The 17603-nt window shown below is 38.6% G+C and overlaps 1 protein-coding gene across 3 annotated transcripts in view; it reads left to right on the top strand.

Moving 5' to 3' along the window:
- The window catches only part of LUZP2 (leucine zipper protein 2), a 598898-nt gene that overhangs the window by 99340 nt on the left and 481955 nt on the right, over positions 1–17603 (top strand). The gene's annotated exons all lie outside the window — the stretch shown is intronic.

Here is a 17603-nt window from a genome sequence, read left to right as displayed (position 1 = left end):
TTGAGATTACCTTTGTACTCATGCGCACAATTGAAAATATAGAAGGCTTATTTTTAACACCAAGCATGATCTTCTTCTCTGGGGCCTCTTTTTCCATGACAACATATGGAAAGTACGTGAGACCAAGTCTCGTCCACCTTACCTCTAAGGAGCATTTGGGCTGTACTTCTTCTAAGATAACAATATTAAAACTGGGCTAGATTTTTCTCAAGTGCTTTATTTAGAACATTATTTGTACTATAATCTCTTTTTTTAAGTTTTCATGTTCAAATGACCTTGAGACATAACCTATATTCCTATTTTTAGCTTCAGAGCAAACAGAAGCATATTGATATGACAGAAATCTTCATGAGAAGTTATTCAATTAATCAAATATCTATCAGATGTACATTCTCTTAACCTTTCATTGGTTCCTGGTTGCATCAATAGCTTAAATAACGTATATTTTGGAGATCATTGTATTTTATTCTGGGATAGCTATTGGGAGTTTCAGTTCTTGGTATGTTGGTTGTTTCAGAAATATCCTTATTTCAGCTTTTTAACCTGTCACCTATTACTTGCTTTAAGAGTAAAGTGCTGCATATTCCAAATTATTTTAGTTCTTTAATCTTCTAATACTTATCCTTCAAAACAAAAACTGAAAATGTCTAGGTTAAGGTGAACTTTTCAGTTGTCAGTTTGATCAATACAAAACCTCCATGTTTTCTCCCCGTTTGTATCCCCATGGAGACTCCTCTCTAGAGTACTCATTTAAGCGACAGAAGATTCTGTGACCTGACTTTTGATTTGACATCCTCAAGACTACTATTCAGTTACTTCTCCCTGCCTGGATTTCACAATGAAGTGTGGTTACAGTGGATACTAAGAGGAAAACCTCAATGGTAGCAGTGGCTCAAAAAACATAAATAAAACCTCTCAAGAAAGCTTAACACTACTTGCAAACACAAACAAGAAAGCAAAAAGGAGGTAAACAATTGCCCCTGAGGGGCAAGTAGTCTAGGAATACATTTAGATATCTGACTAATTGCCTCCTTTGCCGGGACACTAGAAGAACTGATGGGATCTGGCTACCATTAATGAATATTTTGATCAAAGATTCTATACAGACATCTTGATCAAAAAGAGGAAAATTCAGAACAGAATTTGAAATTCTAATGGACCCGGGATTTTTGGCATCTTAAAGAATTAGCTGGATAATCACTGAAATGATTGCCCTGGATAGAATTTAAAACATAAACCAAATTTTTTCTTCAGTGTTCTGAAAGTCAAATACTAGGTTAACATAGCAAGTGATAATATCTTCTTTGAGCATTATGACCCTTACACATACTCTGAAGGGGTCAATATCCCCAGAGATCACGGTGATCACTGAAAAACCATCTGTTCGAATCTGCCAAGTGTTCCTCAGAGAAAAATGTGGCTATCTTAGGAACCTTAGGCCCCTTGTGAGTTCATTCTACTCTGCACAATAATATCGCTAGGATGTGGAATAGAGACATTGGCAATGGGTTTGTTTTTTTATGAATTTATATTGGATCCAAGTGGCAAGAGCGTCTGGAAAGATTACATAGGACATTTTGATTTAACAGGTAATTAAGTTATGTTGCTGGAGGAGGACAAACTCGGGAAAGGGGGAGGAGAATGGTTGCACAACTCAAAGAATGTGTCAGTAACACCAAATAGCGGCTGTGCATGGAGACGGCTCAGCTGGCATCCATGGTCTGCTCTATGCCATCATGGACCAGGAAGTATGGCGACTTGGGTTCCACTTCACACTTACACGCACAGGTTGTTTAAACATATTTCTTTGTTCAGTGGACAGTAGCAGACACATCCTCTCTTTTATAAACCTGCATGGTTTCACTTCAGAATGCTGTCACAGCACAGCTCGCCTCACAGCAGTAACTTCGGAGGGCTTCTGCTGGACCAGTTAAATTCAAGCCAGCAAGGAAAGCTCCGGAGGTTACGGTCATGGCTTTTCTTGGGAATGCCACAGGGGTAATCTTGATAGAGTTTCTTAAAGAACACAAAAAAGTAAATTCTTCTCGGTTACGTAGCCCTTGATCACTCCCTACCAGGCCTCCCACACTCTCCTTGTCACTGGTTTTGAATCACTCTTATTCCCTTGTCCCTGGGTTTGTTAATATCACTTCCTTTCCCCCACCTCCCTGTCTCCCATGTCCCCCTGGAACCATCGGTCTGTTGTTTTCTCCTCCAGATGGTTTATCCAGCCTCTCTTATCTAGATAGACCTGCAGTGGGGAACCAATTATAAGGATCTACATATAACCTCCTCCCTGGGGGATGGACAACTGTAAAGTGGGTGAAGGGAGATGTCGGGCAGTGTAAGATATGATAAAATAATAATAATTTATACATTATCAAGGGTTCATGAGGGTGGGGGGAGTGGGGTGGGAGGGGAAGAAATGAGGAGCTGATTCCAAGGGCCTAAGGGGAAAGCAAATGTTCTGAGAATGATGGGGGCAACAAACGAACAGATGTGCTTGAGACAATGGATATATATATGAATTGTGATAAGAGTTCTATGAGCCCCTAATAAAATGATTTAAATTTTTAAAAAAACCTCAAGAACAAATAACTTCTAATTTCATGGAACCAACCTGTACTCAATCATGTCATCCAGTTTGCATTCATACCACTCTGTAACCACTCCTCTGCAGATGGCTGAGATGATGTAATCACTAAACTCTATGTGACATTTGAAAAAATATATAATTTTAGATATGAAAAAAAGCACAAAAAAGATCATGGGGGCTTATTATGAACACATTTTAAGAAAATTTCAAATGATTTTGATGAGAAGAAAAAAACAACAAACAGGGAACTTTGTGCAGAAAATGTTTGCCGTCACAAAAACGCATTGGTTGATTCCTTGAGAATAGCAAGAACTATCCTACTGACTTTTGTTGGAAAACTTGACCCCGTCTACATTACAATCTTAACCTTGCCCGTTCAGTCTTCTTTTTGGTCCCAATGTGCTGAACATTTCAAAAGAACATGGTTTAAGTTCCAAATTACTAATTTGCTGTGGTGTCAATTGAACAGCACCGAATTTGGGGCCCAAGATTATAGGGAAATAGAAATACCACCTTCATAAGTGAATAGGCTTAGATGGAGAAATGTCCAGAAATAATAATTTCACATTAAAAATCATTTTCCTTAATAAAGGCTTCTGTGCTGTGTAGCAATATTTTTTTTACAAATTATTGTGAATTGGGTAAATGTTTACCTTGCAGATTGTTTTTCCATCCAGCTATTCATACATTATTTAGTTTCCTCTCACTGATGGCAACCCCCCCAAAATAACACCAATTATCCCATGCCCTCCGTATATTTTCCAATTGCATTGCTCATTCTGTCCTAAGCATTTGGACATTTTTGGACCCACTGATTGGTTATTTTAAGGTGTCTGTGCCTCTCTGGATTTACAACAACAAACTCTTTTTAGAGTTCTTTATAAGCTATGAAACTAACTGCTTTTTAGATAAAATTCTAATGAAAAATTCCTGGTGTGCATGCCACCTATTTGATCTTCCTTACAGCTCTGTGTAGTAGATGCTAATCTTCCTACTTTATCAACAAGGATATCTTTTTTATGGTCACATTTAGTAAGTTGCAGAGCCTTGGTATGAAGGTTGATGACTCCTCATTTCGGTCATCAGTACCCACTTGCATCGCTTACATACTCTCACTCTGGATGCCGAATGATGAAGCATTACAAGGACAGAATATTCACCAGTAAATTTATTGGAAAACACAGAACACACGCAAGCACCCTGATCCCCACCATCTATTTAGTAGACACCCATGGCTTGAAAGAAAGGAAGACCTTCGTATTGCTACCTCTGAAAAAAAAGGTTTGAATCTTTCACTAGATCCACTGAAGCTGTATTTGATTGGACTTGTCCAGCTGCCATCAGCCAGGATTAAGGACTTAGACTTACTTGTGATTCAATAGCCAGTGTCAGTTCTGAGTTGAGTTGCATTGCTGCTAGTTTCTTGTGTCATCATTTTATGTCTGACTGCATTGCTAAAACCAACAGAAAGGATATTATTTTCCACGTTCCCCTCTAATTTCATAAGCTTTTTATTTATCATATACATTTTAAAATAAGTGGTATCAATCGTTCTCCTTTTTAATTAAAAATATTCGGAAACATCTGCTAATTTCCTAAACTCAGCTGAAGAGATTTCCCTTAAGGGTCCCTGGGAGTCCTTTGAGAATGAGGAGCACAGCAACTTACAGCCAAGAGAGACAAAATGGACTCAGGTGGCTAATTGTCTTTCTGACTGAGTCCTGCTTAAAATGCTGTTCCCAGACAGAACCTTGTCATTGAGTGTTTTGTCTAGCTCTCACAAAAAGTAGAAGCATTGTAATGAGATTTCAGAATAATGTTTCCAAAATAAAATATCGGATGATATCTGAAGACAAAGTTTAACCAATTTTTGCTGAGGGAGAAAGAAATGTAGAGGTACCACAGGAAATTTAAAAATCCACTTTTTATTTAACCTATATATTTAACTGTAGATTTCAACATATATATATTATTTCTTTTGTTTATGCATGCTAATTCATCAACATTACTTTCTTCATTCATTCTGTGTCTTTCTCAAATGCCTTTCATGGAGATATAAATGAATGATGGAAACTCACAGGGATAATATTCATTATTAGGTAATTTTTTTTCATGGTAGTTGTGTTAGTCCTGGTTGACTAGATAAACAAATTCATAGACAGTCATGTGTGTAATAGAGAACTTTATATCAAAAAGTAATTGTATATTAAGAAAACATCTCAGCCCAAGTCCAGATCAAGTCTGTAAGTCTAATATTACCCCATATGTCAATACTAGTTTATAAATTCCTCTTTAAACTCATGCAATCATGCCAAATGCAGAAAAAATCACAGGCCAGTGGATAGAGAGTCTTGTGGATCCAGTGGTATTAGCATCTCAGCACTGGCATGGGTCTCCACATGACTCTTCTGGCTCCAAGGCTCTGGCTCTATCAGCACAGCTCCATGTGGCTTGTCAACAGGAATGTTCACAGTGAGTGAGTGTATCTGGCTTCCAGTGAGCTATTTATCTCCTTTGTGCCTCCATCAAGCTGTGACCCAATTGACAGCCTAGACTCCACCCCTTTGCCAGTTGACAGGAGATTATGTAACTACCACAGACCATCACTAGTCAACTTGTCACTTTTACACAACTCTTAAACTATATAAAATCTTTAAGCAAAACACTTGTAAAATCATATTTGTAATGTGCCAAAGCCACATTTAAGCATAATATTGTATAAGGGAACAACACAACAATATTCTATGCCTAACAATTGCAGTGAAGTAACTACTACACCTTAACCCTAAGAATATATTCGCCCACCTGTGAAAGTTTGTAAACCACCCACTTGGTGCCTTTATCCACCTAATTTTGGGTATCCAATGTCTATACTGTCCACTTACATCAATTCAGTGCTCTGAGGAGACAGCCAGCTTCTTTGACATGAAGAATCTTCATTCCAGTTGCAACCTTGTGAAATCTGCATTCATAAGCAAAGTCAAATCAGGACAGGCCATCTATTAGGTCAGCAGCAATATACACCAATTGACAGGCTCAAATATCTTCTCTTCATCTGATTGGGTTCTGGTCAACTCAATGTTGGCTGCCTCACTTAGCCTCACCAGGGTTACCATTGGTCTCCTTGGCTTTAGATCATGAGCCCCATCACAAATTCTCAACAACCAGACCCCTTGGGCTAGGTATGCCATAGGCTCAGGTTCCACACAACTCTATAAGCTTCAGACCAGTCAACCCGCTCTCATCTTCTCCTCTAGTTCCTGTAAACCAGGTTCACGGGTGTCAGTGGCCAGACTTAACCCATCTCTCTATTGCTGCTTTTCTCCCACTTCCACTTAGCAAGTGGATTCAAGTGGTCGCCTAGCAAGCATTTTAGGCTGTCACAGGCTCTTTTTAGCTTTTCATCTTAGAGTGGAGATCTTCATGATCTATATTTTTCCAGCCTCAAGCACAAACCACTAGTTCAAAATACAAAAACCCAAAGCATTCTCCCCTGCCCCCAACTTCAATCGGTCAAGAGCCCCCTATACAAGTCTCTTCTTCAAATTTTCTGAGCACTCAAGACACTGGGTGGGGCTTATCTTTTCAGGCCTTCTTTGTGGGCATTTAAAGATCCACTTTTAATGGCCAAAGACAAGTGGACTTACAAGCTCTCTATTTTCATACTTCCCAATATTCATTTTTTACCAATCATTATATCAATAAAAATAGTAAAAATAAAACAGTACAAATGTAGTACAGCCAGATCTGAACCTCAATTCTAAAAACAGTGAAGTTCAATCCTTATTTATCTTATCTCAAACTTTATCTAAACTATTCCATTGATGAAAAATATGGCCTTAGGCCTCTGACTGCATTGGCTGAAGCTAGGGCCAGGTATACAGTCAGCCCTTTGGACCTTCTGTCAGCAGTTTTCTCTAAGCAGCATGGTCCCTAAGAAATTCAAACAGCAATTTCTACCCCTGAGCTCAAAATATACATTCACAATATTAATTTTCATCATTTCAAACAGGAGTAACCAAAGACAAAATCATAGAAAAAGATCCAAGTTTAACTTCCCATATTATTTCCAGAAAGCATCCCTGTAAACTGCATGGGCATATTTGACCTCTGGTTAGTCAAAACATAAAAACCAGCATGCTGAATCTACCATGATGCAGAGGACAAACAAGCTTCCACTCTCCATCTTTTTTATTTGTTTCTCTAGTAACTCACCCCCAAGGTACCATAATGTATTAGTCTGGGTGGGTTATAGAAACAAATTCATAGACACTCATATCTGTGTAATAGAGAACTTGATATAAAAAACTAATTGTATATTAAGAAAATATCCCAGCTCAGTCCAGATCAGTAGTACTCTGTACTTTCTAAGAAATAGATAGGCAATTCAACAAAAGTTCATTAAGATGAATCAAGCTGAGTTGAAGCAATTAATTTGAACTTTCTTCGTGGACTCTAATGCCACATTCTCTCACTTCTGCTCTCTGCTTCTGATGCCCTTCTGTGTCTGTAACATTTACTTAAAAGGTCTTTACATAATTCACCTAGCATTATTTTCTTCTAAGGCACCTGAGGAATTTCATTTTCTACGTAGACTCTAAGCTACGTTACCTTCTCAGAAATTACAAGAGTCTCTTTGAGATGGATTCAGACCCTCCTTAGAATTTTATTATCCTTGGTGTAGTGAGGTAAATTTCAAAGAAGCAATGATCATTAGAAATAAATTTTCATGAAATAAATCTTGATCTGGTTTCAAGCTTAATAAAAGATAAGTGACTTTCTATATGATAATTATGATTCAGTGGCCTTATATCAAATTAGACAGAAATCTATGAATGAATCAGGCATACTGTCATTAATGTTAACATTCAAATGGATGAAAGTTACAAAGAATAATAATACACACTAGGGAACTCAGTCATGTATTATATATATATGAGGACTAAATTGCAAAGAATTCCTTGGAGGTTTTAAATGTTCTCTCTAGAATAAATTAACAGGATGAGATTCGTTCTAAAGAGTTTGATCCATTGGTTTAGTTTAAATCAAATTATATTGTTGGGTATAATTTAGGAAAATTAACTATTTTCTTCTGTTACACAAGTATTGTAAATAGACTTGAGCCAGATAGCTTTATTGACTATACAAATCATCTTTTAAAATATGAATATTAAGGGCCTTTCCTAGCAGCTAAGCCAACCAAATAAAACCCACTACTATTGAGGCGATTCCAACTCATGTTCAACCTATAAAGGACTTCTGAGCCTGCAAGTCTTTCATGAGCCCAAAGACAGCCTCCTCTTTCGTCCTTAGAGCGACTGGTAGGCTTGAACCACCAATAATGTGATTACTAGTCCAATGCCTAACAGAATCATCAGGATTAGCTTCCCCCCGCTGCCATCAATTATGATTCATAATGAACTTATACAGGATTTCTGAGATGAAATCTAAGTAATAAATCATTATAAAAGCAGACAGATTCATTCTTCTACAATTGCCTGGTGGGTTTGGACTGCTGAACTTGTGGTTAATAATCTAATGCTTATCTAACAGCACCACCAGGGCTCCTTAGGACTAGTTTAGTGGCCAGAAAATACAAAGAGGGTTACATTTTATTTGTATCTTATAATTCATTTTCTGTAAGCATGGGCCCATATAGGGCTTCTCCCCAGCAGCCAATACTCCTGTATGCACCTTTTCTGGTTTGTTATTATTTGATGTCAGGGAATTGCCACCATGTGGGGGATGACATACACCGCTTCCACAGAAACTCCTTCAGACATGCTGTTTATGTGCTGTCAGGTTGGTACACACAGCGACCGTGTGTACACCCAAAGGAAATGTTACCCATTCCTGTGCCAGCCTCATAAGTATTATTTTTGAACTCATTGTTATAGCCACCTGCAATTCATTTGTTAATGTTCTTCCTCTTTTTTTCTGGGCCCCATAATAGAAAAAGGAGTATGCCCTTTTCCTGGAACAAGTATCCACTAATAGCATTCCCAAAATATGCAAGACAAAATCTTGCTATCCACTTCCATGGTGCATTCTGGCTGTACTTCCTTCAATACAGCAAAGTCCATTCTTCTAGTGGTTCATGAAAAATGCAATGTGCTTCATTAATGGCATAATTCAAAGCTATCAAATCCATGCCCTTCTTATTCAATTCTAGTTTTCACATTCATATAAGATCATTGAAAACCCACACCTTGGCTCAGGTTGACTGTGTGAGGCTAGGCTGACTAAAGAAACAAATCCTGTGACACTTACATACTTATAAGAAAGAGCTTGTATCAAGGAGTAATTCTATACCAAGAATGCTCCCAGCCAAGACCAACTCAAGTTCATAAGTCTGGTACCAGTCCATAAGTCCCTCATCAGACTCACAGAGACTCCTGCAATGATGCAGAATGCTGGAAGATCATAGGCAGTGGGGGCAAAGTCCTGTGGATCCAAGTGTGGTAGAAACATAGCCAGACTCGGGCTGCTCTCTGGGTCAGCAACAGGAAGGGGGAGGGGGGTGAGAGAGGAGTTCCCCAGGCCCACCTTATGAGTAGGCCCTACCAATAAGGAGGTACAATCAGGCTTTGACATGAAAGGTTGGATACCACTCATACAGGTTTATATATCTTCTAATTGACATAAAACTATGTAACTACCACATGTAATTTAGTCCTCAAAGTAGAAAATCTGCTCTTTAATACATTCAAGAGGTTTTGTACAACACATTTTCCCAGTGCAATATGCCTTTGGTTTCATGACTACTATTTCTGTGAGTGTTGATTGTGGATCCAAGTAAAATGAAGTTCTTGACAAGTTCAATAGTGTTTACCATGATAATGTCTATTGGTTCAGTCTTGAGGTTTTTTGTTTTCTTTACATTGAATTGCAATCCATATTGAAGGCTGTAGTCCTTGGTCCTCATCAAGTGCTTCAAGTCCTCTTGCTTTCAGCAAACCAGGTTGGATGGAAGCTGCGTATCACAGCGTAGCCAGCCTTCCTCAAAGTTGATGCCACTCTCTTCATGGTGTCTGGTGTTCAGAATCTTATATTCTCGGCACACCATACAAATTGATTAAGTACGGTGATCAGATACAACTCTGAGGCACACTTTTCTTGATTTTAAGCCACTCAGTATCCCCTTGTTTGGTTTAAATAATTGCCTCTTGGCCCATATACAGGATCAGCATGAACACAATGAAGTGTTCTGTAATTTTCATTATTTCCTTTTTTTTAATAATCATTTCATTAGGGGCTCATACAACTCTTATCACAATCCATACATACATCAATTGTGTAAAGCAAATTTGTACATTCATTGCCCTCATCATTCTCAAAATGTTTCCTCTCCACTTAAGCCCGTGGCATTTGCTCTCCATAGTTTATTTATGATTCACACAATAAAATAAAATTCACACCTATGCAAAGTTAAAAAAATAAGTAAACATCTTGCTGACATTCTCTGCTTTTGGCTAAGATCCATCGGACATCAGCAATTATATCCCTTTTACCTAGCCTACTTCATTAAGCTACACAGTATCTAACTCTTTGTCAAATCTTTAGGCTGATGAGCAATATAATCATGAACATATTGTACTCACTTATACATCTATAGTGAAAAATTTCACATAGTTGTCACCAAAATATGTGAATGTACAGCAGTGTAAGTAAAATAAGTCCATGCTTGCATTGCTTTTTAGATAATCTGCCTCTACAAGTTATCCTTGATTTGTGGATCATGCTGCATATGTACACCAGAAGATAAACATTAAAGGAACAAATGCTAGTGTGTCACATTTGTCAGTGAATTAGAAGTCTACCTTGGAAGAATTGCAGTTACCCTGACCCTGATCTTGAAATTGATAGTGATATCTTGTCTAAGTGGTTGCTTATAGATTCATTTAACTGGCCCTTGAGGATGCCATAAAAATATGATTGCAGCATGATATGATTACAAAAGGAAAGGAAAACATGCTAGGAGGAAGGAATATGTATGTCTAGTGTTATCTCTAAGGATCTTGGATAAGATATTTAAGCAATCAGAGAAATAGTCCATGTCATTGCCAAAACCCAGATCCAGGCTCACAAATAAACAATGTTTTTATCAGGAAAATAATATAGTACTTTAAAATAATAACAGCTACCTTGTTATGAGTATATATATGTACATATATATATGTACACTAATAACATTATAGATATGCATATATACAAATGCCGCTGTTGTTAGGTGCCATCCAGTCTGTTCTGATCCATAGCGATCCGATGCTCAATAGAAAAAAACACTAAAACACTCATGGCCCTGCACCATCGTCACAATTATTTCTGTGCTTGAGCCCCTTAGTGCATACACTGTGTCAATTCATCTTGTTCAGGGCCTTCCTCTTTTTCACTACCTCTCCACTGTAAAGAGTTACAGTCTTTAAAACTCAAAGAGGCAATCCTACCCTGTCCTATAGGGTCACTGTGAGTAAATATTGACTCCATGGCAGTGAATGGTGAGATACAGAGCCCTGGTAGTGGAGTGGTTACACTTGCAGTTGGGCTGCTAACTGAAAGGTAAGCAGTTCACAACCACTAGCTGCCCCATGGGAGAAAGACAAAGTTTTCTAATCCTGTAAAGAGTTGCAGTCTTGAAAGCTCAAAGAGGTAGGTCTACCCAGTCCTATAAGGTTCTTATGAGTTGGCATCAACTTAATGAGAGTTAGTTTGAATTTATTTTAATATAAAAATAAGAGATAGGACCAACAATATGGCACATAACAACCATATAATAAATCAGTCATAGCCTTCGAGGAGATTTTAACTCATGATCATCCCATGTGTTACTGAATAGAACTGCTCCATAGGTTTTCTTGCCTGTAATCTTCATGGAAGCACATCACCCAGGTCTTTTTATTGAGACAGTCCTGGACAGGTTCAAACTGCAAACCTTTAGGCTAATAGCATAATACAAACCTTTATTCCACTCAAGGGACCTTTATGGAGTAAAGGTACTCCAAAAGGAGTATTTTTACATTATATGTGATAAGCATAATGTTATATAATTCTCATAAATCTATTAGAGTATGAGAGCTACTGTTAAAAATAAAAACATGTATAGATTGTGATAAGAGTTGTATGAGCCCCTAATACAAATGATAAAAAATAAAATAAAAAACAATAGGGGTCTAAAAAGAATAAATGACTTTGCCTAAATCAATAGTGAAACACAACAGCCACCACAAAAATAAATACCTTTACTTCATTCCATGTTTCTCTTGCTTCCAACTGCTTATAATTACTAGGTTTCATCGTTGCTTTGGGTATCAGCTGCAGTTAAAGTAGCTGTTCTCCTTCTTGATATGGGGCCACTGCTTATTAATTTTGTCACTGCTCCGCTGATTTTCCTCTAGCTTGGTATAAAGAAGTTACTTTGTCTGTAACCCTCATACATGTCATGGCTATTGAGCATGCCATTTTAGTGCCTTCTGGGGTGGTCTCTACATTGTAGTGATTCCTAGATTTCTGTGTTAGGCAAGGTTCTCTAGGGAAACAAACCAAGACACTTATGATTTTATATATATATGAATATGGATAGGTTTCTACAACAAGAAGGAAGATAACAGCTAATTAGTTCACACAGCAGTACAGAGGGCTCAGTTCAACTCACTTTAGTGGAAGAGTTAATGTACTAGAAGTCTTTCAACTCAAGCGAGCTGCCAGGTTGAAAGTCAAGGAAGCAACACACATCAGTCTTCCCTCAGGCAAGGCAGGCAGAGTTTGCTTGCAGGCAGCAGACAGCAGACAGCAGTGTGTGTGTGTGTGTGTGGGGGGGGGGGGGGGGGGGGGGGGGGATGTCAGCAACAGCAGGGAGCTAGGAAGCTTAATGAGGTAGGCTCTGATGGGATCCAGAACCTCTGCAGATTGAGAGGATCCACCAGCCTCAAGATCAAGCAATATACACAAAGAAGTTCTCAAAGGAACCTCAAGTTCTTGGATATGATCCACGGATTGGCTTGGCCCACAAGTACTGTAGCACACAGGTTGAGGCAGATTTTTCATTCCTCATTACTTTTTCAGTGTGCGCAATGTTTTTGCCCTGTTTCAACAAAAGTGAAGCAGAATTCAAGTACATGATCAAGATCACACACATCAGGTAAGCGTACAACCACATATCAGACCCAAGTCTGAGGTTCAAATTCATTCCATGTATTGCAATTGATGCCTCTTGACACAAGAATTATATCTAACTTGATTTGCTTATTCTTTCTCTGTTTTCCTATTTGTAGATAAATACAAATAAACTACTACACTGGGGAATTGCAGAAGAATGGATTTAAGAGCCAGATGAATAAAAAATACAAACACAAAAAGAATTCTGGTAGCTACTCAATATATGACAAACCACGCTCTGGCACTTTCCATTTATATTAAAAAGCTAAATAAGGTCAGGGCATGGATGGTGGGTCAATTTGCTGTTTTTGGCTTTTATCTTGGCAATTTATGTAGCTTTCTAATAGTTCTGATTTGCCATCTGAAATATAGCAATAATAATCACTAACACAGGAAACTGCAGTCAGAGCCGCAAAGCAGGCTATGTCCTGGGCAAGCCAATCAGGACATGCAATTAAATAAAAAGCAACAATCACCTTTTATAATATTTGTTTACAAGATGATTATTAAAAATACCTGTACATCTATTGTTTGGGGGTATACTGCCCTTTAATTGAGAGACAATGTTTGCCAAATTATACCTGTGGTGTCTGCTGCAGATGAGCAATCACTGGGGAAAATAAACGATATAATGAGAATTATTGTTTTGGAAAATGGGCAAGGAGGGAGGGAGCACAAAGGCATATTTTGTGAATGCTGATTTTTCCCTGGACAATGCATTTGTCTGTGAATGTTGGATATACCTTAAGCAAACATTAGCTCTCCTAATTGGGAGATTGTGTCAGCATCTTTAGATTTCACTCCTCCTAACAACAGACATTTCTAAGACAGTATGTCCTGAGTCTATTGGTGTTACCTACGATTGAATCAACTCTTGTTATGAATCCTGGTAATTAAAATTTGTGGACCATTTCACATCTGATTTGAGATTTGTGTTTTTCAAACAGACTTCTAACAGGAGTAGGCTCAGCATTAAAATGCTTTTTAAATGTAATTGTTGATTAGAGAGAGAGATGAGCAAAAACGGAGTGTTTGCTACTTTTAAAAAAGTTTTAAATTGTCCTCAGTTCTCCTTGTCTCGATGGGGCTATCTACCCTATAAATAAAAACCTCTCCCAGACTGACTTGGTGATTCTGATGTGGCCTTCCAAATGCTCAACCCTCATTGATAACTGTTTGCAACACACCTTGTATTATACAACAAAGTAATGGGAGTGTGCTCAAAAAGGCCCTTTACCTGACTGTCACTTTGAATTGCAATAGAACACAATTGAAATATCATTCTAAGTATTTTGGCAGTGAAAATATTACCTAATATGGGGGAAAAAATGTTCCCATTTGAAAGTCCAAACCGCAAAATAGCAGGTAGAGGAAAAAGTACTAAAATCACAAGAAAAAAGCGGCCGGTGGAATGCTTAGAACATTTAGGAATGGAACTCATTACATACAAGGATCAGTGATGCACCTGGGTCAATCAGTGCCCACTCGTTGGTGTCCTCCTGTCTCAAGTACTTTCTCAGGTTTTTCTTCTAGTATTTGAAGACATTTTGAATGTGAACTTCAGTTTGGGGGAGTGGTTTTCGAAGTTTAAAAATATAGCGTCTGGGGTCTTAAAAGCTTGAAGGTAAACAATCGGCCATCAAGCTCAGAAGCAACAAAGCCCACATGGAACAAGATATCAGCCTGTGTGATCACGGGGTGTCGAATGGATCACTGAAGACAAATGGGTGCATAAGCAAATGTGTCAAAGAAAGCTGATGGTGCCTGGCTATCAAAAAGTATAGCGTCTGGGTTCTTAGAGGTTTGAAGGTAATCAAGAATCAAGCATCCATCAAGCTCAGAAGCAACAAAGCCCACATGGAAGAAGCACACCAGCCTATGCAATCATGAGGTGTCGAAGGGATCAGGTATAAGGCATCATCAGAATAAAAAAATCTTACCATATTGAATGATGGGGGGAGTGTGGAGTGGAGACCCAAAGCCCATGAGTAGGCCACTGGAGATCCCCTTGCACAGGGGTCTCAGGGAGGAGATGAACCAGTCAGGGTGTGATGTAGCAACAATGAAAAATACAACTTTCCTCTAGTTCCTAAATGTTTCCTCCCCGCTCCCACTATCATGACACGAATTCTACCTTGCAAGTCTGGCTAGACCAGAGGATGTACACTGGTACAGAGAGGAACTGGAAATACAGGGAATGCAGGGCGGATGAACCCTACAGGACCAGTGGTGTGAGTGGCGATACTTGGAGGGTAGAGGGAGAGTGGGTAGGAAAGATGGAACCGATTACAAGGAACTATATGTGACCTCCTCCCTGGGGGATGGACAACCGAAAAGTGGGTGAAGGGAGATGTCGGACAGGGCAAAATATGACAAAATAACAAGTTATAAATTATCAAGGGCTCATGAGGGAGGGGGAGCGGGGAGGGAGGGGAAAAATGAGGACCTAATGCTGGGGGCTTAAGTGGAGAGGAAATGTTTTGAGAATGATGAGGGCAATGAATGTACAAATGTGCTTTACACAATTGATGTATGTATGGATTGTGATAAGAGTTGTATGAGCCCCTAATAAAATGATTAAAATAAAAAGAAAAAAATGTAATGGAAAAATAGTGGAACAAATGAAGCCTCCTTTTGGCCTGTTCACTTTTAAGCACTGCACCTGCCCTGAAATTGCAGGAGGATGGTGGTGACTGTCTCCTAAATGGGCTCTTGGTGCTTCATGGCACTGTGAGTTTGCTGCTTTGGGCTGCCATCTAGTTAGTTAGCCCTGATTCATGGTGATCCCATGCATAGTGCAAGAAATTGTTGTGCAGTCCTGCACAAAGCCATGATCCAATGGGGATTATAACTATAGGGTTTTCATTGGTTGCTTGTCAGCCTTAGGCAGGCTTTTCTTCATAGTCCGTCTTTGTCTGGGAGCTCTGGTGAAACGTATTTAGTGTCTTAGAGACAAATGTCCACTAGCCGTCAGGTGGAGGCTGCATATGCGATGAATCTGTAGGGAACTGACCTGAGCTCGGCCATCGGAAGGTGCGGATTTCACCCCCGAGTCACTGATGCTTTCTCTGCTAGATACATCTTTCTAAAAATTGCTTTCTCACAAATATTTTCTAAAGAAGTCAAGCAATATCTCCTATTATACCATTCTTATATTAGCTTATAGTTTTCTTTTACGCTTACACTTAAACATGTACCTGTATTTTATCACTTTTATCCTTCTTTTGACAATATATTGTATCTACAGAAATTTTCATTCATGAATTCTTCTCTATGTTTACATAATATTTTCATGAGTGCTCCTTTCCTCAACCACGTATTGTCCATCAGTTTGTTGTTCTGTGGTGGCTTGGGTGTTGCTGTGAAGCTGGAAACTATGCCAATAGTATTTCAAATGCCACCAGGGTGACCCAAAATGAACAGATTTCCATGAAGCTTCAAAATTAAAAACAGACAACGAAGAATGACTCAGCTCCCCACTTTGAAGGAAGGCATCCCTGAAAACCTGATGCAGAGCTTCAAAACATTCTCAGGTACTTACGGCATAAAGAAAGGAAGCGGAACATTGTCAGAGATAGTGCCAGACAGTGTACGAGCCCCTCGGGTTCAAGGGCACTTGAATTGTGACTGGGGAGGAACTGATTTCTCAGAATGGAATCAGTCACAGTGATTTGAACCTGGTAAAGGCTGTGAGAGTGGAGCCTTCAGGATCTTCATTTGTTTGTGGGGCATGACACAGGAAAAGGAGAAACAGCTGCAAAAACTGGTCAATGATGGAACTTGGAATGTGCAAAGTATGAATCTAGGAAAAGTGGAAGTTGTAAAAATGAAATGGAATGCATAAAGATTGATACCCTAAGCATCAGTGACCTGAAATGGTGGTGCTGGTGATTTTAAATCAGGAAAAAAAATATGATTTACATGCCCCTAATAATACAATCAAGAGGAATAGCTTGACATTCATTATCAAAAAGCCATTTCAAAATCCATCATGAAATACAATGCTGCCTGTCATAGGATTATATCTCTCTGCCTCCAAGGAAATCCAATCAATACAACTATTACTGAAATTTATGCAACAATCACAAAAGCTAGTGATGAAGAAATTGAAGAATTCTACCAATGACGTCAATCTGAAATGATTCAACATGAAGTTAAGATGCATTGATAATTATTGGTGGTTGGAATTCAAACATTAAAAACAAAGAGGAAGGAACATGGTCTTGGTAATAGAAATGAAGCTGGAGATCGCATGAAGTTTGCAAAACCAATCATTTGTTCAGTGTAAATGCCTTTTCTTATCAACACAAAAGGTGGCTATGTACATGGACTTGCTTAGGTGGAATACACAGAAAACAAATTGACTATATATGTTGGAAGGCTCTCTGAAGAATTTCAATATCAGAAGCTAAAACCACACCTGGGGCTGACTGTGGAACAGACAATTAATTGCTCATATGTAAGTTCAAGAAAACCTGAAAAAATTTAAAACAAATATCTGAGAGTCAAAATATGATCTTGAGTCTATCCCGTCTGAATTTTGAGAGCATCTCAAGATCAGATTTGAAGCATTGAACCCTGACAGAAGAACTGATGTGCTGTCGAAGGACATCAAAACTAACATTCATGAAGAAGGCAAAGGGATATTATAAAGACGGGATGGAAAGAAAAGAGCAAAGTGAATGTTGCTAGAGACTGTGAGACATACTCTTAATCAGAGAATACCTATAAAATTTGGAATAAAGAGTGAAGTCAAAGAGTTGAATAGAAAATTTCAAAGTGCACCTTGATAAGACAATGCCAAATATCATAACAAAAAAAGCACAAGGGAAGAATGTGATGAGCGTATCTG

Source organism: Echinops telfairi, unplaced genomic scaffold, assembly GCF_000313985.2.
Source record: "Echinops telfairi isolate 266 unplaced genomic scaffold, ASM31398v2 ScPeMD7_60;HRSCAF=208, whole genome shotgun sequence".
In the NCBI taxonomy this organism is placed as follows: Eukaryota; Metazoa; Chordata; class Mammalia; order Afrosoricida; family Tenrecidae; genus Echinops; species Echinops telfairi.
This window is presented reverse-complemented; position numbering and strand designations above follow the sequence as displayed.